Consider the following 26,975-nt stretch of genomic DNA (forward strand, 5'->3'; position numbering starts at 1 on the left):
TCTCTTATTTTTAGAAGGTTGTTAAAATATCTTGCATGTAGGTGCTAAAAGAATTCATTTATGTCCTGATTTGTAGTATTTATTCAAGCAAATTTTCTACCAAAGGTCCCATTACCCCAGAGGTCAATAGAAACTTTGCATGAATAAGTATTGCTGAATCAGACCATAACTATATAATCAGAATTTTCCCTCAGTTTGCACATTCAGTATAGATTTCTTACTTTTTAAGCTAATATCTTGTGAGAGTCTTCCTTAAAGACTCCAAATATATCAGGAGTAAACCCTCTGAATTTAACATATTATCACTATTTTTTCAATTGATTAATTCTGGTTAAGCTACTTAGAAGTACATCAGACTTAATGGATTTATTTCAGGAATTTAGTTCAGTAAGAGTTAAACTGGGCCCATATTCAATTCTGTATACTTATCTTAATTATGTATCACAATAAATCAAGATTTTATTGGTTGGTGATAGTATTTTCATTTTCATTAGAAAGTGGGATGGAAGTAGATAAAAATTCAGGGAAACAAAAGTGAGCTTAAGTTGTAGTAATTATTTTTGAAGAAAAAAGAGTTGAACATGTTTTATTCCTGAAAGGTGAATTTTTAAATTTCCTTTCCTTTATAATTCATATTTAAAACATTAGTATCTGCAAAAGGTTTTTACATCTTGGAAATTGAAATTTTTTATATGGTGTCCATTAGATTTACTTCAGCATAACAGGGGTAAAGAAAAGGTGAAGCAAGTGGAATTATCAGATCATTATTTTTATAAAGCACTGAAGGCTGGAAAGAACTTCTCCAATGCAAATTGACAAGATTCATAATTTATAGTTCTTAGGAGTTCACTGTGAATCTCATAGACCATATATATATGATTCATAGGCAAATCTTGAAGCCAGTTAGTCTGACCATAAGACCAATTCTCAACTATTTTTCATGCTGCTTCTCAGATATCATCAGACATCTTTAACATAGATAAAAGTAAGTTAATAGATATTTATTCTAAGAGCTGATGTCCTCAAAGGTCTATTTTGGAGACCATTTTGAAAATGCAGATTTATTCAAGAATTAAAATGTAAAATATTTCCACCACAATTTCACTCCACAATTATAACTGCCAAAAGGATTGACATTCTGTAATCCTTGTTAAAATATTTTTTACTTGTTAGGCCTTTTGTTAAAATTGAGGGGAAAAAAAAAAACTATTTCCTTTTATAGAAATACATATAAAACCACAGAAACAAAATATATTTGTTTTACTACTTTTGAATATTTTCATGGAAGTCTATATCAGTTCATTATTAACACATTTATGCTGATAGTAACCTGTATAATGTGGTTTTCTCTTCTGAAAGAAGAAATGAAGTTTGTTTTCAAGTTGAAAGGAGATACTAAGGCAGAGAGCCAAGGTAGCAGAGAAAAAATGTCAGGGATTCATTCTCTCCCCCAAATCTTCACTTCAGTTTTTAATTAGTAACTATAAAAAAATCTAGAGTAGTCGTACCTATAAAACAAGTGAAACAACTTCTAGCCCAATGCAACTTTACCAGGGTAAGATCCAATCCATTTTCTAAAATGGGAGTAATTAAATAATTTATTTCCTCTTCTATTAACTGTGATAATTTATTTCTTGTAAATATTCATCCATTTCAATTTGTTCATAATATTAACTGCCATTCATTTGGGCAAAATAACTCCCAACTGGGGGCGGAGCCAAGATGGCGGAGAAGATACACGCGTCTGTGTAAGCTCCTTTCTTCCCTCACAACCAACTAGATTTAATCAGCCTCAGAGATAGCACTGGACTGATAGAATCCACAAGGACTGGAAGCACAACTTACCAGCTGAAGAGAATCTGGAGATTCAACAGAAAAGGTCAGCTCCCAGGGGAGGAAGAAGAGAGGCCAGCACAGACTGTGAGGTAGTGGTACACTGTGCCGGTTGCTCTGCGGATGGCTCCGGGATCAGAGAATCCACTGAGATAAAAGAATCTGGCACAGGCTGTTAGCTTTTCTCTACTTATAATATAGCAGTTCAGAAGAGAAATCTAAACTACTTTAAAATTTAAAACCACATCGGATCTTCCCAAATCCCCGGGGTGACTCAGCAGATCTTGGCACTGGGGGTGTGGCCAACAGAGGCAATCCAGGCTTTCGCCTAGGGGTAGCTAAGAGATTGAAAAGTGGGCGGGGCGGTAACTCATAGTGCCTGGCTCAGCTGAAGGCTGTGGAACAGAAATCCCAGAGAAGTGGAACCTTTGAACTAGGGACTGCGGTTTCTGGCAGACACTTCCAGTTTGAGCGCAGAGGCTTTTCACATCACCTGCTGCAGACATCCACGCCCCACCAGGACACATAAGCTGGGCTTTGAGTCGCCTTTACTGTTCAGTCTCAACCTCAGGGAAGCCTCTAAAACACAGTGCCCTCAAGGCACAGCAGTGCTGATCACCTCTGAGGCACTTCCAGGGAGGGGGTGGGGAACTCTCTCCCAGAGCTCTCAATTAGCTCAGGCCCAGGGGCCGCTGCATCCATCCAGTCTGGGAGGAATCTGGTAAAGAAATAAATAAATAATTTCCTACCCCAGGGACAGACCCCAAAAGATTTTTTTAAGTATGAACAAAAAGCAAAAAAAAAAAAAACATTGACTCATTCTACACAGAGAAAGACTGGGTATCCAACCCCAAGAAAGTTAACAGCAGAAAGTCAGCAGATAACAACCTAAAGGGGAATGATTCCTGCCCCCCATCACATAACTCTCTCCTCGAATAGACTATTGAAAAGTTAAGAGAGTTTGAAGAAAAATGGGGAAAGCAAAGGGAAGCTATGATAGAGAATAACAACGTTCTGAAATTGGAGTTGGAAAAAATGAAGAATTCACAGGAGATGCAGGGAAACAAAATTAGTGAATTAGAAAAGGTAAAAAAAATCACAGGAAAGTAGGATTTCTGAATTGGAGAAGATAAAAAAGTCCCAAGAAAATAGGATTTCTGAATTGGAAAAAGAAAATAATTCTCAAAAAAAAATTTAGGGAAATGGAAAAAAATTCAATAGAGCAAAATAACTCATTTAAAAACGAAATTGGGCATTTACAAAAAGAACTAAAAACTGTGAATGAAGAAAATAACTCCTTAAAACTCAGGATGGAACAAATAAAAATGAATGATTCATTGAGAACCCAAGAATCAGTCAAACAAAACAAAAAAAAATAAAATAAAAGCTGGAGAATAATGTCACTTACTGTGAAAATCTATAGACCTGGAAAATAGATCTAGGAGAGATAATCTGCGGATCATTGGACTTCCCGAAAACTATGACCAAAAAAAGAGCCTAGATTCTATTTTACAGGAAATTATCAAAGAGAACTGTCCAGAGATAATAGAAACAGAGGGGAAAGTAGATGTTGAAAGAATTCATCGAACTCCTTCTGAAATAGCCCCTAAAAAAAGAACACCACGGAATATTGTGGCTAAGCTGCAGAATTACCACACAAAGGAGAAAATCCTGCAAGCAGCTAGAAAAAAACAATTTAAATACCAAGGTGCCACAATAAGGGTCACACAAGATCTGGCTGCCTCCACATTAAAAGATAGAAGGGCCTGGAACCTGATATTCCAAAAGGCAAAAGATCAAGGATTGCAACCAAGAATAAACTACCCAGCTAAGTTTAGCATCTTTTCCCATGGAAGAAGATGGTCATTCAATGAAATAGAGGAATTCCATATGTTTCTAAGAAAAAAACCATACTTAAACAAAAATATTGATCTACATCCACAAGACTGAAAAGAAACAGAAAAAGGTACACAGAACCCTTGAGAATTGTAACTCTGTTGTGGGTATATAGAAAGTACGCATGGATAATTTGATTTTACTGATATAAAAGAAAAAAAAAGAAGGGGGTGTAGTAAAGGGAAGGGGATAGTATCAGAAAAAGGGGAGGGAGTAATAAAAAGAGGGAAACTACATCCCAGGAAGAGGCAAAGATAATACACTGTATGTGAGGGAATTTAGAGAGGGGGAGAATCATCGTGTAAATCTTACTCTCATCAGAAGAGGCTCAAAGAGTAATTAATTGTCATATTTGTTTTTCAGAGAATTCTCTCTCACCTCATTAAAAGGGGGGAGAGGAAAAGGGAAAAGGAAAAGGAGAATAAGAGAAGAGACGTGGAGGGAGGGGTGAGGGATACTAAAAAAAAAAGAGGGCTGTGTGTCACAAGGGGGGTCTACAAATTAAATATTGTGGAAGGGGTTCAGGGGGGTCAAGGGAAAAAGCATAATCTGGGGATGATATGATGGCTGGAAATACAGAATTAGTAATTTTAACTGTAAATGTGAATGGGATGAACACTCCAATCAAATGAAGACGGATAGCAGACTGGATCAAAAATCAGAACCCTACAATATGTTGTCTGCAGGAAACACACTTAAAGCAGGAAGATACATATAGAGTAAAGGTAAAAGGTTGGAGCAGAATCTATTATGCTTCAGATAAAGCCAAAAAAGCAGGGGTAGCTATCCTTATCTCAGATCAAGCAAAAGCAGAAGTTGATCTAATTAAAAGAGATAAGGAAGGAAACTATATCCTGCTGAAAGGTAGCATAAATAATGAAGCCATATCAATACTAATCATATATGCACCAAGTGGTATAGCATCTAACTTTCTTAAGAAAAAGTTAAGAGAACTGCAAGAAGAAATAGACAGTAAAACTATAATAGTGGGAGATCTCAACCTTGCACTCTCAGATTTAGACAAATCAAACCACAAAACAAACAAGAAAGAAATTAAAAAAGTAAATAGAACATTAGAAAAACTAGGTATGATAGACCTTTGGAGAAAACTGAATGGGAATAGAAAGAAATATACTTTCTTCTCAGCAGTTCATGGATCCTATACAAAAATAGACCATATATTAGGACATAAAGATCTTAAAATTAAATGTAGGAAGGCAGAAATAATAAATGCCTACTTCTCAGACCACAATGCAATAAAAGCTACATTCAGTAAAAAGTTAGGGGTAAATAGACCAAAAAGTAATTGGAAACTGAATAATCTCATCTTAAAGAATGACTGGGTGAAAGAGAAAATTATAGAAACAATTAATAATTTCACCCAAGATAATGACAATGATGAGACATCATACCAAAATCTGTGGGATGCAGCTAAAGCAGTAATAAGGGGAAATTTTATATCTTTAGAGGCTTATTTGAAGAAAATAGAGAAAGAGAAGATTAACGAATTGGGCTTGCAACTTAAAAGACTAGAAAAATACCAAATAAAAAACCCCCAACCAAAAATTAAACTTGAAATACAAAAATTAAAAGGAGAAATCAATAATATTGAAAGTAAAAAAAAACTATTGAATTAATAAATAAAACCAAGAGTTGGTTTTATGAAAAAGGCAATAAAATAGATAAACCTTTGGCAAATCTGATCAGAAAAAAGAAAGAGGAAAATGAAATTGTTAGTCTTACAAATGAAAAGGGGGATCTTTCCAACAATGAAGAGGAAATTAGAGAAATAATAAGGAGTTACTTTGCCCAACTTTATGCCAATAAATTTGATAACTTAAGTGAAATGGATGACTTCCTCCAAAAATATAGGCTTCCTAGATTAACATGGGAGGAAATAAATTGCTTAAATAGTCCCATTTCAGAAAAAGAAATAGAAGAAGCTATTAATCAACTCCCCAGGAAAAAATCCCCTGGACCAGATGGATTTACATGTGAATTCTACCAAACATTTAAAGAACAATTAGCCCCAATGCTATATAAACTATTTGAAAAAATAGTGAATGAAGGAGTCCTACCAAATTCCTTTTATGACACAGACATGGTACTGATACCTAAACCAGGTCGATCAAAAACTGAGAAAGAAAATTATAGACCAATTTCCCTAATGAATATTGATGCTAAAATATTAAATAAGATATTATCAAAAAGACTTCAGAAAATCATCCCCAGGATAATACACTATGATCAAGTAGGATTCATACCAGGAATGCAGGGCTGGTTTAATTTTAGGAAAACTATTAGTATAATTGACCATATTAATAATCAAATTAATAAAAAACATATGATCCTTTTTTGTCCTTTGTATCTAATCTGTTCCACTGATCTACCGGTCTATTTCTTAGCCAATACCAAATGGTTTTGGTAACTGCTGCTATATAATATAGCTTTAGATCAGGTACACTTAGACCACCTTCCTCTGAGTTTTTTTTCATTAGTTCCCTTGCAATTCTCGACCTTTTATTCTTCCATATAAATTTTGTTGTTATTTTTTCTAGGTCATTGAAATAGTTTCATGGGAGTCTGATTGGTATAGCACTAAATAAATAGATTAGTTTGGGGAGTATTGTCATCTTTATTATATTCGCTTGGCCTATCCAAGAGCATTGAATGTCTTTCCAATTATTTAAATCTGATTTTATTTTTGTGGCAAGTGTTTTGTAATTTTTCTCATATAATTCCTGACTTTTCTTTGGTAGATGGATTCCCAAATACTTTATACTCTCAACATTTGTTTGGAATGGAATTTCTCTTTGTATCTCTTGCTTTTGCATTTTGTTAGTGATATATAAAAATGCCAAGGATTTATGTGGATTTATTTTGTATCCTGCCACTTTGCTGAAATTTTGAATTATTTCTAGTAGCTTTTTAGCAAAGTCTTTGGGGTTCTCTAAGTATACCATCATGTCATCTGCAAAAAATGATAGTTTGATTTCCTCATTTCCTACTCTAATTCCTTGAATCTCTTTCTCGGCTCTTATTGCCAAGGCTAGCGTTTCTAGTAGTATATTGAATAGTAATGGTGATAGTGGGCAACCTTGTTTCACTCCTGATCTTACTGGGAAAGGTTGCAGTTTATTTCTATTGCATATTATGCTTACTGACGGTCTTAAATATATGCTCCTGATTATTCTAAGGAATAATCCATTTATTCCTATACTCTCAAGAATTTTTAGTAGGAATGGATGTTGGATTTTGTCAAATGCTTTTTCTGCATCTATTGAGATGATCATATGGTTCTTATTAATTTGATTATTAATATGGTCAATTATATTAATAGTTTTCCTAATATTAAACCAGCCCTGCATTCCTGGAATAAATCCTACTTGATCATAGTGTATTATCCTGGAGATGATTTTCTGAAGTCTTTTTGCTAATATCTTATTTAAGATTATAGCATCAATATTCATTAAGGAGATTGGTCTATAATTTTCTTTCTCAGTTTTCGCTCTACCTGGTTTAAGTATCAGTACCATGTCTGTGTCATAAAAGGAGTTTGGTAGGACTCCTTCATCCCCTATTTTTTCAAATAATTTATATAACATTGGGGCTAATTACATGGAAGAATAAAAGGTCGAGAATTCCAAGGGAACTAATGAAAAAAAAAAAAAGTCAGAGGAAGGTGGTCTAAGTATACCTGATCTAAAGCTATATTATATAGCAACAGTCACCAAAACCATTTGGTACTGGCTAAGAAATAGAACGATAGATCAGTGGAACAGATTAGATACAAAGGACAAAAAAGGGTACATCTATAGCAATCTAATCTTTGACAAACCCGAAGATACAAACATTAGGGACAAAAATTGATTATTCGGAAGAAACTGTTGGGAAAACTGGAAATTAGTATGGCAGAAATTAGATATGGATCCACACTTAACACCATATACCAAGATAAGATCAAAATGGGTCCATGACTTAGGCATAAAGAATGAGATAATAAATAGATTAGAGGAACAGAGAATAGTGTACCTCTCAGACCTGTGGAGGAGGAAGTAATTTATGACCAGAGGAGAACTAGAGATCATTATTGATCACAAAATAGAAGATTTTGATTACATCAAACTAAAAAGTTTCTGTACAAATAATACTAATGCAAACAAGATTAGAAGGGAAGTAACAAATTGGGAAAATATTTTTAAAAACAAAGGTTCTGACAAAGGTCAAAATATATAGAGAACTGACCCTCATTTATAAGAAACCGAACCATTCTCCAATTGATAAATGGTCAAAGGATATGAACAGACAATTCTCAGATGAAGAAATTGAAACTATATCCACTCACATGAAAGAGTGTTCCAAATCACTACTGATCAGAGAAATGCAAATTAAGACAACTCTGAGATACCACTACACACCTGTCAGATTGGCTAAGATGACAGGAACAAATAATGATGAATGTTGGAGGGGATGTGGGGAAACTGGGACACTAATACATTGCTGGTGGAGTTGTGAAAGAATCCAGCCATTCTGGAGAGCAATCTGGAATTATGCCCAAAAAGTTATCAAACTGTGCATACCCTTTGACCCAGCAGCGCTACTACTGGGCTTATAACCCAAAGAAATACTAAAGAGCGGAAGGAGACATATATGTGCCAAAATGTTTGTGGCAGCTCTTTTTGTTGTAGCTAGAAACTGGAAGATGAATGGATGTACATCAGTTGGAGAATGGTTGGGTAAATTATGGTATATGAAGGTTATGGAATATTATTGTTCTGTAAGAAATGACCAGCAGGAGGAATACAGAGAGGCCTGGAGAGACTTAAATCAACTGATGCTGAGTGAAATGAGCAGAACCAGAAGATCACTGTACATTTCAACAAAAATACTGTATGAGGATGTATTCTGATGGAAGTGGAAATCTTCAACATACAGAAAAGCCAACTCACTTCCAGTTGATCAATGCCGGACAGAGGTAGCTACAGCCCAAGAAGAAACACTGGGAAGTGAATGTAAATTGTTAGCACTAATATCTGTCTGCCCAGGTTGCATGTAACCTTCGGAAGTTAATAATTAATGTGCAACAAGAAATGGTATTTACACACATATATTGTATCTAGGTTATATTGTAACACATGTAAAATGTATGGGATTACCTGTCATTGGGGGGAGGGAGTGGAGGGAGGGAGGGGATAATTTGGAAAAATGAATAAAATAAAATAATTCCCAAACTATTTTTTAATTACTTTTTCATTGGTAGTAAGTCCACCCTTTACATTTTTGTTGTTAGTAATTTGTTTTTGTTTTGCTTTCCATTTTCTAATCAAATTAAGTAAAACTTATCTATTTTTTTCCACATAAACCCATCTCTTAGTTTTATGTATTAGTTCAAAAGTGTTCTTTGTTGCACTTTTATTAATCTTTTCTTTGTGTTTCAGAATTTATAATTTGGTATTTGATTAGGGGCATTTAATAATATTTTAGTTGCCTGCCTAATTCATTGATCTCATATGTTTTTATTCATTTGGCTATTCAAAGATATAAAATTCCCCTCAATAACTGCTTTGACTGTATCCCATAGATTTTGGTATGTTGTTTCATTATTGTTATTCTCTTGGATGAAATTAAAGATTGTTTCTGTGATTTGTTGTTTGACCCACTCATTTTTCAAAATTAAGTTATTTATTTGCCAGTTGATTTTTATTTTATTTTTACCTGGCTTTTATTGAATATAATTTTATTACATTGTGATCTGAAATGGAAACATTTACTATTTCTGCCTTTTTGTATTTGATTTTGAGGTTTTTCTTGCCCAATAAATGGTCCATTTTTGTGTAGGTCCCTGCTGAGAAAAAGGTGTTTTCCTTTCTGTCCCAATTTAATTTTCTCCAGAGGGCTATCATATTTAGGTTTTCTAGCATCCTTATTTATTTTTTCCTTAGATAAGATTAGTGTTATTATGAAAGGGGAGAGGAAAGGTTGAGATCCCTTACTGGAAAAGTTTTGTTGTCTATTTTATTCTGTATTTGAACTAAAATTTTCTCTAAGAATTTGCCTTCTTGACCACTTAGTACATATACATTTGTTATCATGAATACTTCATTGTATATGGTACCCTTTAATAAGATATAGTTTCCTTTCTTATCTATTTTAATTATATCTAGTTTTACTTTTGCTTTATCTGAGACCAGAAATGATATTGCTGCTTTTTAAAAAATTCTGAAGGATAATAAATTCTGCACTATCTTTATTCTGCATGTGTTTCTCTGTGTCAATTATGTTTCTGGTATAGAACATATTATAGGATTTTGGTTTTTTAATTCACTATGTTACCAGTTTTGTATTTTCCTCCATCCATTCTTTTGTTCTCCCTTTCCACCCAGTACTTTTTTAATAGTGTTTTGTTTTTATTTTTTTAACCCACATCATCTAATGCCTTATCTCCTATCACCCTTCTCCCCCGCTCTTACTTTTTCCTTAGTGTTTCTGCTCTCCCTTCCATCCTTTTCTTTCCTCATTCTCTTCCTTCTTCTTCATAAAGTTAAATAAATTTACATATACAACTGAATGATTAAGCTATTTCCTCTTTAAGCCAAAACAGACAATACTTATCCCCTTCCTTTTCCCCCTTTATTATTATAGGTCAATTATTTGTGTCTTTTCATGTGATTTAATTTGGCCTATTAAATGTCCCCTTAGCTCTTCTTCCAGAACAATCCTTTTCCACTACTTAATGTCTTTTTCTTTGATATTATCACATCAGAATCCATTCTCAACCACATCCTCCATCCATGTGATGACTCCCTTTATCTGACCCAGTAACAGGTAAAATTCTTAAGAGTAACAGATAATATTTTTCCTTCAAGCCATGTAAACAGTTTAATCTTTAAATAATATATCTTTTCCTGTCTACCTTTTTGTGATTCTCTTGATTCCTGTATTTGAAGAATAGATTTTGTATTTCTTTCTTTCTTTCTTTCTTTCTTTCTTTCTTTCTTTCTTTCTTTCTTTCTTTCTTTCTTTCTTTCTTTCTTTCTTTCTTTCTTTCTTTCTTTCTTTCTTTTTTTTTTTTCAGTAGAAGTGATTGGAAGTCTTTTATTTTATTGAAGAATCATCATCTCACCTGAAAGATGAGTTCACTCTCCATGGGGGTAGTTAATCTTTAATTATAAAACTAAGTCCTTTGCCTTTCCAAATATAGTATTCCAGGCCATCCAATCCTTTACTGTAAAAGCTGACATATCCTGGGTAATCCTGATTATTTCTTTGATATTTGAATTATTTTTGTCTGGCAGTGTGAAGTATTTTTCCTTGAGACTAGTTTTGTAGTTTTGCAACAATGCTCCTTGGAGTTTTTCTTGTGTTATCTCTTTCCAAAGGTGAGCAATGAATTCTTTCAATGTTTCCCTCTTTTCTAGAATTTTCTAGAATTTTGCAACTTTTTTTTTTTTTTAATGATCTCTTGAAGAATGCCTTCCAGCTCCCCTTCCCACTTTTATTTATTTATTTATGTTTTTGTCATGGCCTTCAAGTATACCAATAATTTTAAATTGTCTCTTCTGAAACTATTTTCCAAGTTGGCTATTTTTCCAATGAGACATTTTATATTTTCTTCAATTTTTTTATGCTTTTTAGTCGGTTTGCCTGATTCTTGATGCCTCACAGAATCATTACGTTCACTTTACCCTGTTTTATTATTTATCCTGTGAGTTTCTTCAATTACCTTTTGTATCTCTTTTTTCCAATGGGCTGATTCTACGTTTGAAGGTTGTTTCTTTAGTGGAATTTTTTTTTTTTTCATTTGGCATATTGCATTTTTTTTTTAATAGTGGACTTCCTTTTCCAAGATGTTCACTCTCTTCCATACCTCTCATTTCTTTTTATTTTTCTATCTACCTCTTTTATTAGCCTTTTGAAGTTTTTTATTTTATGTTTTTATTATAACTATTTATTTACAATATCTATACATGGACAATTTTTCAGCACTGACAATTGCAAAAAATTTTGTTCCAATTTTTCCCCTCCTTCCACCCACTGCCTCTCCCAGATGGCAGGTTGACCAATACATGTTAAATATGTTAAAGTATATGTTAAATCCAATATATGTATATATATATATATATCCATACAGTTCTTTTGCTGCACAAGAAGAATCAGATTTTGAAATAATGTACAATTCTTCTGCGAAGAAAATAAAAAATGCAAGCAGACAAAAACAGGGGGATTGAAATGCTATGTAGTAGTTCACACTCATTTCCCAGAGTTCTTTCACTGGGTGTAGCTGATTCTATTCATTATTGAACAATTAGAACTGATTTGGTTCATCTCATTGTTGAAGAGATCCACGTTCATCAGAACTGATAATTATATAGTATTGTTATTGAAGTATATAATGATCTCCTTGTCCTGCTCTTTTCACTTAGCATCAGTTCATATAGATCTCCCAGGCCTTTCTGAAATCACTCTGTTGGTCATTTCTTACAGAACAATAATATTCCATAATATTCATATACCACAGTTTATTCAGCCCTTCTCTGTAAAGTCCGAATTAGCTCCCTGTTGACCACAAGATCAACCAGAGTTAGGATCAGCAACAGTCCTCCATCTTTATAGGGAGAAGTAAAGGACATGGATGCAAATCCACAAGGCTCACCACCAACTTTCCTTTTTATCCTCCAGCAAAAATGATTCTGTCTTGTCTTACTCCACCCCTAATCCTTCCTACAATTATCTGTATACTCCAAAAGATCGAGCCAGCACAGAATGGTGAGAAAGGGCCATTTTCCAAGCATATGCTAATAGAGTATTGGCCAGTAGGTAATTAGCCTTAAGTGCTCCATTGTCTGATTCCAGGGCACCTATTCAGAGTTTCAGCCCTTTACAATTCTCTAATTGATGGGTATCCACTCTGTTTCCGGTTTCTAGCCACTACAAAGAGGGCTGCCACAAACATTTTTGCACATACAGGTCTCTTTCCCACCTTTAAGATTTCCTTGGGATTTACGCGCTGGATCAAAAGATATGGACAGTTTGATAATTTTTTGAGCATAGTTCCAAATCGGTCTCCAAAATGGTTGGATGTATTCACAATTCCACCACCAATGTATCAGTGTCCCAAATTTTCCACATGTCCTCCAACATTCCGCATTAACTATTCCTGTCATTCTGGTCAATCTGAGAGTTGTGTAGTGGTATCTCAGAGTTATCTTGATTTGGATTTTTCTGATTAATAATGATTTGGAGCATCTTTTCATATGGCAAACAATAGTTTCAATTTCTTCATCTGAAAATTGTCTGTTCATGTCCTTTGACCATTTATCAATTGGAGAAGGGCATGATTTCTTATAATTAGAGTAAATTCTGTATATATTTTGGAAATGAGGCCTTTGTCAGAACCTTTGGCTGTAAAAATGTTTTCCCAGTTTTTGTTTCCCTTCTAATCTTGTCTGCATTAGTTTGGTTTGTACAAAAGCTTTCCAATTTGATACAATCAAAATTTTGTATTTTGTGAAATGTTAGTATTAGAAGGTGATAACTCAGGTTGTCTAAACAATTCTCTAGCTCAGAGTTCACACTTTTAGTTCACACCTTTAAAAGGAGTTTACACCTTTAGACTTCTGAAAAGAAGTATACATATTTAAAGGAGTTTACATCTTTAAAGAAGCAAATTCATAGGCCATAGGAGTTCTCACAAGCACCTGGGAGTTCTCACTAGCCCAATCTCTCCTAGGATAAAAGAGGAGGGCAGTAGGACAAGCAATCAGTCTATACTGAGAGATTGAGTTTAGACGGCAGTCTGGAAGGAGAGAGTCTGGATTGGAGAAGGACAAGAGCTGGAGGAGATTCAGAGCCAGGATTCAGAAAGAAGAGGATTCGAGATTCTACCTTCACTCTGGATGGAGGCTCCAGAAGCCTCTCAAGAAACCTTCTCACAGAGAAAAGGATTCACAGAGAAAAGAAACCTCCTCCCAGAGAAGGATTACAACTGAGAGATGATCAGAACTTTACAGTGATCAATAATGATCCCTAGTTCTTCTTTGGTCATAAATTCCTTCTCCTCTGAAGATTTGAGAGGTAAATTATCCTATGTTCTTCTGATTTATTTATAATCTCATTCTTTATGCCTAGATCATTAACACATTTTTACCTTATCTTGATGTACCTTATTAAGTGTGGATCAATGCCTAGTTTCTGACATACATATTCCAATTTTCCCAACAGTTTTTGTCAAACAGTGAATTCTTAACCAAAAGCTGGGGTCTTTGGGTTTGAGGAACACTAGGTTATTAAAACTATTGACTATTTTGTCCTTTGAACCTAACTGATTCCACTAAACAACTATATTTCTTAGCAAATACAAAATGGTATTGGTAAACTCTGCTTTATATAGTTTTAGATCTGGTACAGCAAGGCCACCTTCATTTGATTTTTTTTTTCATTAGTTCCCTTGAAAGTCTTGACCTTTTGTTCTTCCAGGTTAATTTTGTTGGTATTTTTTATAGGACATTAAAATAGTATTTTGGGGGAGTCTGATTTGTATACCACTAAATAGATTAGTTTAGGTAATATTATCATCTTTATTATATTTGCTCGCCCTATCCAAGAACACTTACTATTTTTCCATTTGTTTAGATCTGACTTTATTTGTGTGGAAAGTGTTTTGTAGTTTTGCTCATATAGTTCCTGACTTTTCATTGGCAGATAGATTCCCAAATATTTTATATTATCGGCAGTTACTTTAAATGGAATTTATTTCTCTTTGTAACTCTGTTGGATTTTGTTAGAGATATAAAGGAATGCAAATGACTTATGTGGGTTTATTTTGTATCCTGCAACTTTGCTAAAGGTGTGGGTTAATTCTAATAGCTTTTTAATAGAATCTCTGGGCTTCTCTAATTATACTATCATATCATCTGCAAAGAATGATAATTTGGTTTTCTCTTTACTTACTCTAATTCCTTTCATCTCTTTATCACTTCTTATTGCAAAAACTAGCATTTCTAATACAATATTGGATAGTAATGGTGATAGCGGGACAACCTTGTTTCACTCCTGACCTTCTTAGGAATAGTTCCAGTTTATCCCCATTACATATGATGCTTACTGATGGTTTTAAATAGATGTTACTGATTATTTTAAGGAAAAGTCTACTTATTCCTGTACTCTCCAGTGTTTTTACTAGGTAGGGATATTGGATTTTATCAAATGTTTTTTTCTTCATCTATTGAGATTTCTTAATTTGGTTATTGATAAAGTCAATTATGCTAATAGTTTCTTAATATTGAAACAATCCTGCATTCCTGGTATAAATCCTACTTGGTCATGGTGAATTTTACTAAGGATGAGTTTGTGTAAACTTTTTGCTAATATTTTATTTAAGATGTTAGCATCAATATAAAATAGGGAGATTGGTCTATACTTTTCTTCCTCTGTTTTCAACCTAACTGGTTTAGGTATCAATACCAAGACTGTGCCATAAAAGGAATTTGGTAGGAGTCCTTCATTCCCTATTTTTCAAATAGTTTATATAACATTGGAATTAATTATTCTTTAAATATTTAGTAGCATTCCCATGAAAATCCATGTGGTCCTAGGGATTTTTTCTTAGGGAGTTGTTAGATAACTTGTTCTATTTCTTTTCCTAAAATGGGATTAATTAAGCAGTTTACTTCCTCTGCTGCTAATCTGAGAAGTCTACATTTATTTGTGTGTTTGTTTGTTTTTAATAGTTTTTATTTACCAGATATATGCATGGGTAATTTTACAACATTGACAATTGCCAAACCATTTGTTCTAATTTTTCCCCTCCTTCCTCCCCCCTCCCCCCGATGGCAGGTTGACCAATACATGTTAAATATGTTAAAGTACAAATTAAGTACTATATATATATATATATATATATATATATATATATATTTTTTTTTTTTAAATTTGGTCTTTTTCTAGCTTTTTAAGTTGCAAGGCCAATTCATTGATTTTCTCTTTCTTTATTTTATTGAAGTAAGCATCTAGAGATGTAAAATTTCCCCTTATAACCACTTTGGCTGCATTCCACAAAGTTTAGTATGTTGTCTTAGTGATATCATTCTCTTTGGTGAAATTATTAAATGTGCCTGTAAGTTGCTGTTTCACCCATTCATTCTTTAGGATGAGATTATTTAGATTCCAATTACTTTTTGGAATATAGTTTTTTTATTGAATACTGGACTGAAAAAATAGATTTCTATTTCTGCCCTTCTGCATTTAATTTTGAGGTCTTAATTCCTAAAATATGGTCAATTTTTGAATAGGTTCCCTTTAAGGCTGAGAAGAAAGTATACTCTTTTCTGTCTCCATTGAGTTTTCTCCAAGATCTATCATATCTAACTTTTCTAATATTCTTTTTTTACCTCTTTAACTTCTTTCTTATTTGTTTTGTGGTTTGATTTATCTAGTTCTGAGAGCGCAAGTTTGACATCTCCCACTATTACAGTTTTACTGTCTATTTCTTCTTGCCACTCTCTTACTTCCACTTGGTGTATATATGTTTAGTATTGATATTACTTCATTTTCTAAATTACCCTTTAGTAAGATTTAAGTAAGAAACTATTTTCTTCTTTATCTTTTTTAATTAGATCAATTTTTGCTTTTGTTTGATCTGAGGTAAGGATGGCTACCTCTACTTTTTTGACTTCACCTGAAGCATAATAGATTCTGCTCTAGCCTTTTACCTTTAGTCTGTATGTATCTCTATGCTTTAAATGTGTTTTCTCTAAACAACATATTGTAGGGTTCTGTCTTTTTATACATTCTGTTCTCTGCTTCCACTTTATGGGAGAGTTCATTCCATTCTCATTTATGGTTAAAATTACAAATTCTGTATTTCCTGCTATCTTATTATCCCCAGATTATGTTTTTCTTTTTCTTGCTTTCCCTTACCCCCTCCCCAATATTAAACTTATGGGCACCCCTTGCCTCACACAGCTCTCCCTTTTTACAATCCTTCCCACCCCCTTTGAGTCCCTTCCTCTTTCTTGTATTTTTCCTTTATTACTCTTTTCCTTTCCCACTTTTTAAGGGGGAGAGAGGTTTCTCTGTTATCCAAATATGATCATTATTTTCTCTTTGAGCCAAACCTGTTGAGAGTAAGATTCACAGAATGTTTCTCCTCCTCCCTACATTCCCTCAGATATGATAAATTTCCTTTGCCTTTTTGTGGGATGTAGTTTCCCTCTTTTTATCTCCCTCTTTCCCTTTTTTCTGATACTATCCCGTTTCCACTTTTACCTCCCCTATTTTATATTATATCAGTAAAATCAAATTATGCATGCACTCTTTATGTATGTCCATAACAGAAATATACTTCTCAAGAGTTCTTTTTACCTTTTCTGTTTCTCTTGAATCCTTTAGTTGGAGGTCTTTTTGTTTGTTTGTTTGTTTAGTTCTTAGTTTTTCATTAGAAACAAATGGAATTCACCTTTTTTTATTAAATCTCCATCTTCTTCCCTTGAAGAAAATTCTCAGCTTAGCTGGGTAGTTGGCTGCATTCCAAGTTCTTTTGCCTTCTGAAATATCTGATATCAGGCCTTTCAATCCTTTAATATGGAAGCAGTTATATCCTGAGTGATCCTTATTTTGGTTCCGCAGAATTTTTTTTTTTCCTGCCTGATTGTAATGTGTTTTTCTTATTCTGATAATTTTGTAATTTGGCCACAATATTTCTTGGAGTTTTTCTTTTAGGGCCTATTTCAGAAGGTTTTGGTGAATTCTTTCAATGCCTATTTTACCTTCTGATTCTATTACATTTGGGCAGTTTTCACTGATGATTTCCTGTAAAATAATGTCTAGGCCCTTGTTATTATAATGTTCAGGAAATCCAATCATCCTCAGATTGCCTCTCCTAGATCTATTTTCCAGGTCTGTTGTTTTTCCCAGAAAATATTTAATATTTTTTTCTATTTTTTTGTTTGTTTTGCTTAACTTATTCTTGATCTCAACAAATCATTCATTTCTATTTTTTCAGTTCTGATTTTTAATGAGTTATTTTCTTCATTCATTTTTTTTTTTTCCTTCTTCTTCTTTTTGGACACGTGCAATTGAGTTTTTAAATTAGTTGCTTTGCTCTATGGATTTTTTTTTAAATTTACATTTCAGTATTTTTTTAACTGAGTTTTTTTTTTTTTTCTTTTTTTTTTTTTTTCAAATTCACAAATCCTACTTCCTGGGAGTTCTTTACCTTTTCCAATTCATGTTTCAGGATGTTGTTTTCTTTTTTCCACTTTATCAAATTTTTCTTTCAGTGCATTATAAGCCTTTTCCAAACTCTCTTGCAGAGCTTCTCTTTCCTTTCCACATTTTACTTCCAGCTCTTTTTAAAGATATTTTATAATTTCTTCTAGGAGAACCTTGTGTGATGGGGACCAGGTTTCATCCACCTTTAATGTTTTGTCTGGAGGCTGTCTGCTATTATTCTCCTCAGGGTTGAAAACCTGCTCTCTTTCTTTATAGAAGCTATTGATGATTATCATAGGCATGGCTTTTTAATTCATTTTTTTAAAAATCCTTATGATCTGCCTTCAGGACAAGGAGATTACCAGCTTCGTCTCCAGAGCAAGGATATATATATATATATAGTCAGTAGCTGTCCTGTAAATGGGCTGCTAAGAGCAGTCAAGCTATGGAAGTGACCTGGGAAGAGCCGCTTAGTGAAAGTGTCTCTGCCCTGGGAAGTGCAACTGTGCTAGAAAAGTTCTATTGCCCCATGCGCTGTTCAGATTTGTGGCTGCCCCAACAGAACCCTGCTATGCAGATTAGCAGCTGCTCTGGGACAAGTGGTTGAGCAGTGAAAGTATCACTGGCCCAGGCAGAACCCTACTGTTCAGATCAGTGACTGCCCTGTGAAAAGCCCTGCACCAGAAGTGTTTCTGCCTTGGGCAGGGCAGCCATGCTGGGGAAGTTCTATTGTCCCAGGCAGAGACCTCCTGCTGTACAGATTTATGGATGCTTTGGGCAGAGACCCCCTGATGATCAGAAGTGTGACTGCCCTGGGCAAAAGCACCAAGCTGCAGAATGGGGCTGCATAGCTATGCTGTAGTGTGTGCTGAGTCACTTCCGGTGTTGGGTGGGTATAGCCAAATCCTGTTAGATTCTGAATTTTTGAGTACACTCTACTTTTGGCTTTAATTTCTCTGCTGATCTACTGCTTTGCAACTAAAGCAGAGCCAACATGTGATAGAGTGCTTCCTGCAAATTGTCCACCCACGGAGATCAACCTGCTCTGGTCCATTCAGTGTGCTAGTCTCTGGTTCTGCCTTCCTACCTTCACTGGCCTGCTCCTGCTGATCAGGACAAATTTATTCTGGCACTCTTCCAGATTATCTTTGGCTGCTAATCTGTTGTACTTCCAATATTCGTGGATTTTCTCAGTCAAGCACTATTTCTGAGGCTGAATTTGGTAATTAGTAGGGAGGGTAGAAAGGGAGCTTATAATGATGCATATGTTTTTTCTGCTATGGTGGATCCACTCCCCCTAAAGTATTTTATAAGTTCTTTCAAGGAGCCTCTTTGGGCTTCTGACCAATTCATATCCCTCTCACATGTCTTCTGTGCATGTTTTTCCCTCATCTGAATATGTTTTGGTCTTCACTGTCATCATAGTAACTTTCTATGATCAGTGTTCTCTTCTGTTTCCTGATCATTTTCTTTCCTTGTCTTTCAGTATTTCCTTTTCTTTTTACTTTTTTAATCAAGCTTTACTCCTGTGATAAATGGAGCACTGAATCAAGCAGGAAGCAGTCCCTATTGTTTGCAGGTTGTAGTTTTATGGGGTTTTTTTTGTTTGTTTTGTTTTGTTTTGGTTTTGTTTTGTTTTGTTTTTTCCAGAAAACAGTCTGATTTCTCCGAATTTACCATCTGAGCTGTAACTGGAGGCTATCCCATTGGTCTGCTCCTTTACTTAGCCAGGACTAAGTGTCTCAGTTGTTGATCTTCTATGACTACCTCTCAATGGACTTCCAAGAATCAATTTGAGCTGCACTGAGTATCCTTTTCACCCCCTGATACTGACTTTTCTTGAAAATTTTCCAATCAACCTTGAGGTGAAGAGTGCTTTCTTTCCATAAGACTGTTCAGAAGTTTGATTTCTTGTGGTTTTCAAGGGAAACTGGAGGAGTTTGAGGAGTTTTCTGGTTTTGCTTCATCATCTTTTTCAAACATTCCTGAGGAAAAGACCATAATTGAATAGAAAATTTGGCTTTGAAGTACAAAGTGTAAAAGAAGTCTAAAAACATACAAAAGAAAGAAAAGTCATGAGTGATTCAAAAAGATTAGACCGTATATATTCCCATATAGCAAAGGATATTTATAACTCCTTACATTTTTGTTCATTCTTATGGCAAGAAGAATATACCTAGATAGAAATCACAGGTATGAGATGTGTGTATGTCTGTGTGTGTGTGTGTGTGTGTGTGTGTGTGTGTGTATATATTTGATTGGGTTTAGATATTTATCTTACTATATAGAGAAGTGGCAATGTAGTGGGACAGGAGGTGAGAAGCAGTTCATGGGAGGTAAAAATCAGAAGCAAAATACTTTTGAGAATAGATAAGGAGAAAAGGAGAGAGAGTAGAATAAACTAGGGGTAAATATGATCGAGGGAAATACATAGCATGATTACTATGAAAATATACATTGATACTATAATTATTATATTATAATAATAAAATAACAATAAAAATAAATAATTGATAAAGATTTTGTTTCTCTGCAAATTAAGACAAGTTTGAGATATCACTGCGTAAAATTGGCTAAGATGACATAAAAAGTTAATAATAAATGTGGAAGGGGTTGTGGAAAAATTGGGACACTAATACATTATTGGAGATATTGTGAACTGATCCAGATACTCTGGACAGCAATTTGGAATTTACCTTTTGCTTGAATATTGTCTCTATTGGATCTATATACCAAAGAGACAATAAAGGAGAGAAAATGATCCACATGTGCAAAAATGTTTTATAGAAGCTCTCTTTGTACTAGAAAGAACTAGAATTTGAGTGGATGACCATCAGTTGGGGAATGCCTGAATAAGTTTGTGTATATGAATTTTATGGAATATTATTGTTCTATATGAAATGATGAGCAGGGTGATTTCAGAAAAGACTGAAAAAAACTTATATGAATTGATGCAAAATGAAGTGAATAGGAGAATATTGTACAAGCAATGACAAAATTATATGATGATCAGTTTTGATGGTCTTGGCTCTTCTTAACAATGAGGTGGATTCAAAGCAATTCCAGGAGACTTGTGATGAAAAGCGTCAACCACATCAGAGAGAGTATTATGAAGACTGAATGTGAACAGAAGTGTAATTTTTTTTACATTTTATTGTTGTTGTTTTTGTTGTGTTTGTTGCTTGTTTTTTCTTTCTCTTTTATTTCCTTTTGATCTGATTTTTTTTCTTGTATAGCCTGATGAATATGGAAATACATTTAGAAGTGAACATGTTCAAACTATATTAATTTTCTTGCTGTCTAGGGGAGGGAATGGAAGGGAGAGAGAGAAATTTGAAGCACAAGATTTTGCAGAGGTCAGTGTTGAAAGCTATCTTTGCATGAATTTGAAAAAATAACAATCAATTAAAAAGTTTTATTTCTCAAACATATAGAAAACCAAGGTTTTAAAAAAATAAATGTGAAACATTCCTCAATTTTTAAATGGTCAAAGGATATTAACAAGTAGTTTTCAGATAAAGGAATACAAACTATATTTATAAAAATGCAAGAGAGAAAAGTAAAAAGAAATACACTTTGAGCTTGTACCTCACACTTGACATATTGACTAATATTATAGAAAAAGAAAGTGACAGATGTTGGAATGGATGAAATATTTTTAAAATTCTAATGTGCTATTGGTGAAGTTGTATACTGTTAAGTGCCACTCTTGCACTCAACTACCACTAATCTATCCTGGTTTCTAGGTCTAATCAGAGAAACTCTGGAGAATATAATTTCAATCTTACCTCTGTTTTGAGGTCCTCAGAAGACCTCTGGCTTCTATCTCATATGGATGCAGTTTGAGTACAACAGAGCAACTGAGAGTTTTGACAGACAAGCTTAGACTTTATTTACATGGTTTACACCTTATTCCATGACCTCCTGCACTCCTAAGACCAAGCTCCAGGTGAAAAAGGTGGAAAAGAGGTCAAGTCCTTCCTCCTCTGAGTTTATATAGTATCTATGAGGTCACAAGTACAAGCCAATTGATGATGGAGAGATTACATCCCATTCCTAAAGTGATTTCAGAGTATTTAGTATTCCAGCCATAGCTGGAAGTCCCACCCATGAAGGAAGTCCTATGTACTCATACCCAATCACATCCAGGGACCTCAAGACCATTGGCCTACTTACATCCCAATTGTGCTTGCCTGACCTCTTACAGTATACTTATTCTTCTATTCTGTATAGCAATTTGCAACCATGCTTAAAGGATCAAAAAGCAGTGCATATCCTTTGACCAAATACTAGCATTATCTGATCTGAATCTTAAGGAGATAAAATATATATATATATATATATATATATATATATATATATATATATATATATATATATATATATATATATATATATATATATATATATATATATATATATATATATATCACCTTTGTGTGGTGGCAAAAAATGGAAATTGAAGGGATGGCCATCAATTGAGCAACAGCTGAACAAATTATTATATATTATTATGAAAAATCATGATGTGCTTTAAGAAATGATGCATATGATGCTCACAGAAAAAATCTGGAAAGACATACATGCTATACACTTAAGTAAGAAAAACTAGGAGAATATTATACAGGATAAAAGCATTTTTAATGGTGATCTCTTATGAATAACTGCTATTCTTAGCAATAAAATGATACAAGACAATTCTATAGGAAGTATGATGAAAGATGCTATCCATCTCCAGAGAAATAGATGGTAAAGCAAAAGGTATTTTTGTTTATTTTTCTTGGGTGTTTTTAATGTTTTTTTAATTTGTTTCATTTTTATAGAATGTTTTGCATGTTTACACATATGTAAGCTATATCAAATCACTTGCCTCCCAATGTATAGTAGATGGAGAAGGAATAGAAAGATTTCAAAATTCAAAATTTGCAAAAAATGTTAAAATTTTCTTTACATGTAATTTGAAAAATTAAATTATTTTAAATAAGATTAAAAGGAAAGGAAAAGGAAAGTCATACCTACAAAGGGCATGTAGCCTAAAAAAATGAAGGATATCTAAATTGGACCTTTTTTCAATTTGAAAGTTCTGGAAAGAGCTCATCAATGAGTGATGTGACTTAGAGAGTCAAAAGTAGAAGGAAGCCAAAATTGGTGACAAAATCTGTAAATATAAAGATGGCTAACTTGGTGTTTCCAAAAAATGTAGAGATTCTGGGAGAATTCCACCAATGAAAAAAATATTAATGTTTTTGTTATGCTTATATACCATAATTAATAGTCCTATTTCAAATGATAAGAGTAAAGTTGTTTTGAATTGCAGCTTTTGTTTCAAAAAAAAGTATGTATTTATATATATATATATGTATGTGTTACCAAATTGACCAATAAAGGAAATAAAATAGCTTTAACTGAAATCTCCAGGGGAAAAAAAAAAACAAAAAACAAACAAACAAACAAACAAACAAAAAAACAAACATGGCTTATGGTTGGCCTTTTTAAGAGGGTGTGGATGGTAACATTTAGTGGAGCCCAAAGAAGGCCAAAAAAGAAACATGAAAAATAGGGCAAACCATCTCTCTAAATGGTTGTTCTTATAATAATATATACAAAAAATTGCTGAATTGAAAATGTTTTCTTTATGAGAGCTCAGCCATGAAGCCCTGTCATTTGAGAATTAGTCTGATGCTCAAGATTAGAGGAACTTCAAAATTTCCCAATTTGTACCTTTAAAAGGTCATCAAAAGGGGAGTAGATGGTCTTATCATCCATATATCTTTATTAACACATTGATTTATACAATATGGGACCATATAATTTTATTGAGTTATTGAGATTGATTTTCTGATTTTCATTTTATAAGCTTCCAAACTAAAATTAGTCATATGTCAACTCTAACAAAAATGATGTAATTAAAGTTTCAGGTTTATATTGCAATTTGTAGGCATCATAAGAGTTTCCCAAGAGCAATATTATACTCCATTTTTTCATAAATATATTCAGCTGCATGACCACAAAAAGATTAAAAAGGCAGGAAGATTGTAATTCATTGTAAAATACTCTTTAAATGTCAGGAAGAAGTCCCTGAGTGGGTCTTCTGTCATGAGCTCTGGCAAAAACACACATAAAACAGCTTTCACATGTTTTATTAGGACTTTAGTTCCTCACTTCACAAATTAAACATACACATTTACATTTCCCATAATATCTCATTATTCGTTTTTGTAGTCATTCAGATTTGCACCCCTTTGCTTTTTCATAGAGTTTTTTAAGAGGTTATTTATTCATTCAGAATGGTAAAGATAGGAAGATAATCAGCATTTGAGGAATGCAATGGAATTGGAGCTGACTACTACAATTTTCTTTTCTACTGTTCCCACAATGAATAAGGCAGATGTCTTTCAGTGTCAGGGCCAATTCTAGTCCTGTTCAGAGACCCTAACAGTACCATATTTTTAAGCATACAAGTTAATATGGATATTTTAAGGTATGAAACTGCATACTTAAATTAAATAGAATAATGTACTTATTCTCTAGAAACTAGGAATGTGTTTCATAGCAAATTCATCTGGGAAACACCTATTAATAAAATAACTTGTCTGATACAAAAATAGAAAAAAAAAAGAAAATCATTATTTTTCCATAAGATTGTATCCTTCAAAGAGTCAGCAACTATGTACCTTAATTTGGAGTGAGGTATGTGAAAATTTCTCTTGTGCAATAAAATTTAGACTTGTATTATATGGCCTCAGAAGGAACAAGAATTTACAGTTGCTGAGACAAAGCTAGGCTTGATTTAAAGAAAATGATTTATAAATGTGTTTTCCAATATAAAAGGATCTGATTTGGGAGATAATGAGTTTCTAGTATTAAATTTTATTCTTCCTACAGCATATACAAATGAAGATTGGGGTTGCTAGGAAACACATGAAATGGGGGTTATACAAAACCTAGCTTCTTGATGAGTTTCAAATCAATTATATTTCATTTTGAAGAAAAAAAAAGAATGGATCTGAAAAATTATTAAATTAATTTAATTTTATAAATGCAAACATATTTTAATCCCCACAACAAACAAACACAACAGTCGTTCAATAAAAATTCATAGTGTTTTAGGAATAATATCATGAATTAATTTGAACCTTGAAATGGGGAAACTCCTTCTATCATTGAGTTTGCCACTTTGTTTGAAATTTATATTTTAGTTGCCTATGACATGGAGACGTCATTTCTCATTCACAGGTTTACACAGCAAGAATGTGATAGAGATAAGGCTTGATACCAAATTGTTTGTAGTTTTAATATGCCTACAAAATAATCAAATGAACAATAAAAAATTCAATATCAATAGTAGAATAACAGAAAATATTCAGAACCTTCATTCAGTTCTTTCTTAATTAAGAATGCCATTTCTCTAGCTTATTATTTTGCCTAAAATACAAATAATCAAAAACAATTTATTAAAAGTTTATTATTTAACAAGTATTAAATATCATGCCAATAATCCATTACAATACAAAAATGTCCCTAGTTTCTTAAATATTATGCCAGAGGAGCATACCTTTTCACAGGTTTTGTCACAAACAAGGGAAAAAAAAAAAAAAAAAAACAACACTACTTAATAGCTAACATTGACAAAGTGGCTAAAGGTTTTCAAGCTTTATGTCAATCAGTAAATTTTATCCTCATAATAATGCAAACTATCTCATTACATCCTCTTCCTATATTGGTTGGATCAGTTCAGAATTCCACCAATATTACATTAGTGTCTCAGTTTTTCCAATTTATCATCAATATTAATCATTTCTCCTTTTTGGTGGATCATATTGACCAATATTTTACTCCAAATAATATTCTATATTTCCAAATATTTAATATATGTAAAATAGTATTCAACATTTATTTTTGTAAGGTTTTGAGTTCTATTTTTTCCCCATCCTTCCATTACCTTTCCTATCACCAAGGCAGAAAGCAATCTGATAAAGTTTATACTGGTACAATCATTTTAAATATATTTCAACATTATTCTGTTATAAATTAAATGAAACCATGAGAAAGAAAAAAATAAACAAAAATGTGAAACTATTATGCTTCAATCCACATTCATTTTGTGTAATTCTCTCTCTGGATATACTAACATTTTGTGTCTCAAGTCTATGGGGATTTCCATGAATCACTGCATTGCTGAGAAGACCCAAGTCCATCACAGTTAATAGTTACATAATCTTGTTACTGTGTACAATGTTCTCCTGATTCTCCTGATTCTGCTCATTCCATTCAGTATCAGTTCATGCAGGTATTTCCAGGATTTTCTGAAACCTACCTGCTTATCATTTCATGTAGAACAATAATATTCTATTACCTTCCTGTACCATAACATATTCAGTCATACGCCACATGATAGGCATCTTCTCTGGATAGGAATTTGAAATTATGCCCAATGTGCTATAAAATAGCATACCCTTTGATCCAGTAGTGTCTATACTAAGACTGTATCCTAAAGAGATCATAAAAGTGGGGAAAAGACCCACATGAGCAAAATTGTTTGTAGCAACTTTTTTTGAAGTGGAAAGAATCTAGAAATTGGAAGAATATCATTACCTTTAAAGTTTCTGGGGCTAAAGAATAGTTTTGCAATTCAAAAATTGGTTCTGCTGTTGCAGTATTTTTTGGGAATGCTATTTTATGGCTATTTGGAAGTGAATATCAGAGAATTTTTGAAATTCACTAGTTACTTTTCTCCATCTAAACTGTTGGAAGTCTCTCCCAATCGAAATATTTTAGAGCTAGGAGGATATTTGGGAAATAATTATAAATTCCTTACTTCCACTCTGCAATTCCTTTGATTTTTTACAAAAACAGCCTAAAATAATGACAGTTTTTCCACAGTCACAAATAAATCTGGTGGGAAAAGAAAAATAAAACAAACAAAACAAAACAAAAAAAAACAAAAAAAAAAAAAAAAAAAAAAAAAAAAAAAAAAGGAAAACCACAGAGGCCAGCTTCTCAACACTACTCTCTTTCTATACCAGTATCCTATT

This window comes from Sminthopsis crassicaudata, chromosome 1 (genome assembly GCF_048593235.1).
Source record: "Sminthopsis crassicaudata isolate SCR6 chromosome 1, ASM4859323v1, whole genome shotgun sequence".
In the NCBI taxonomy this organism is placed as follows: domain Eukaryota; kingdom Metazoa; phylum Chordata; class Mammalia; order Dasyuromorphia; family Dasyuridae; genus Sminthopsis; species Sminthopsis crassicaudata.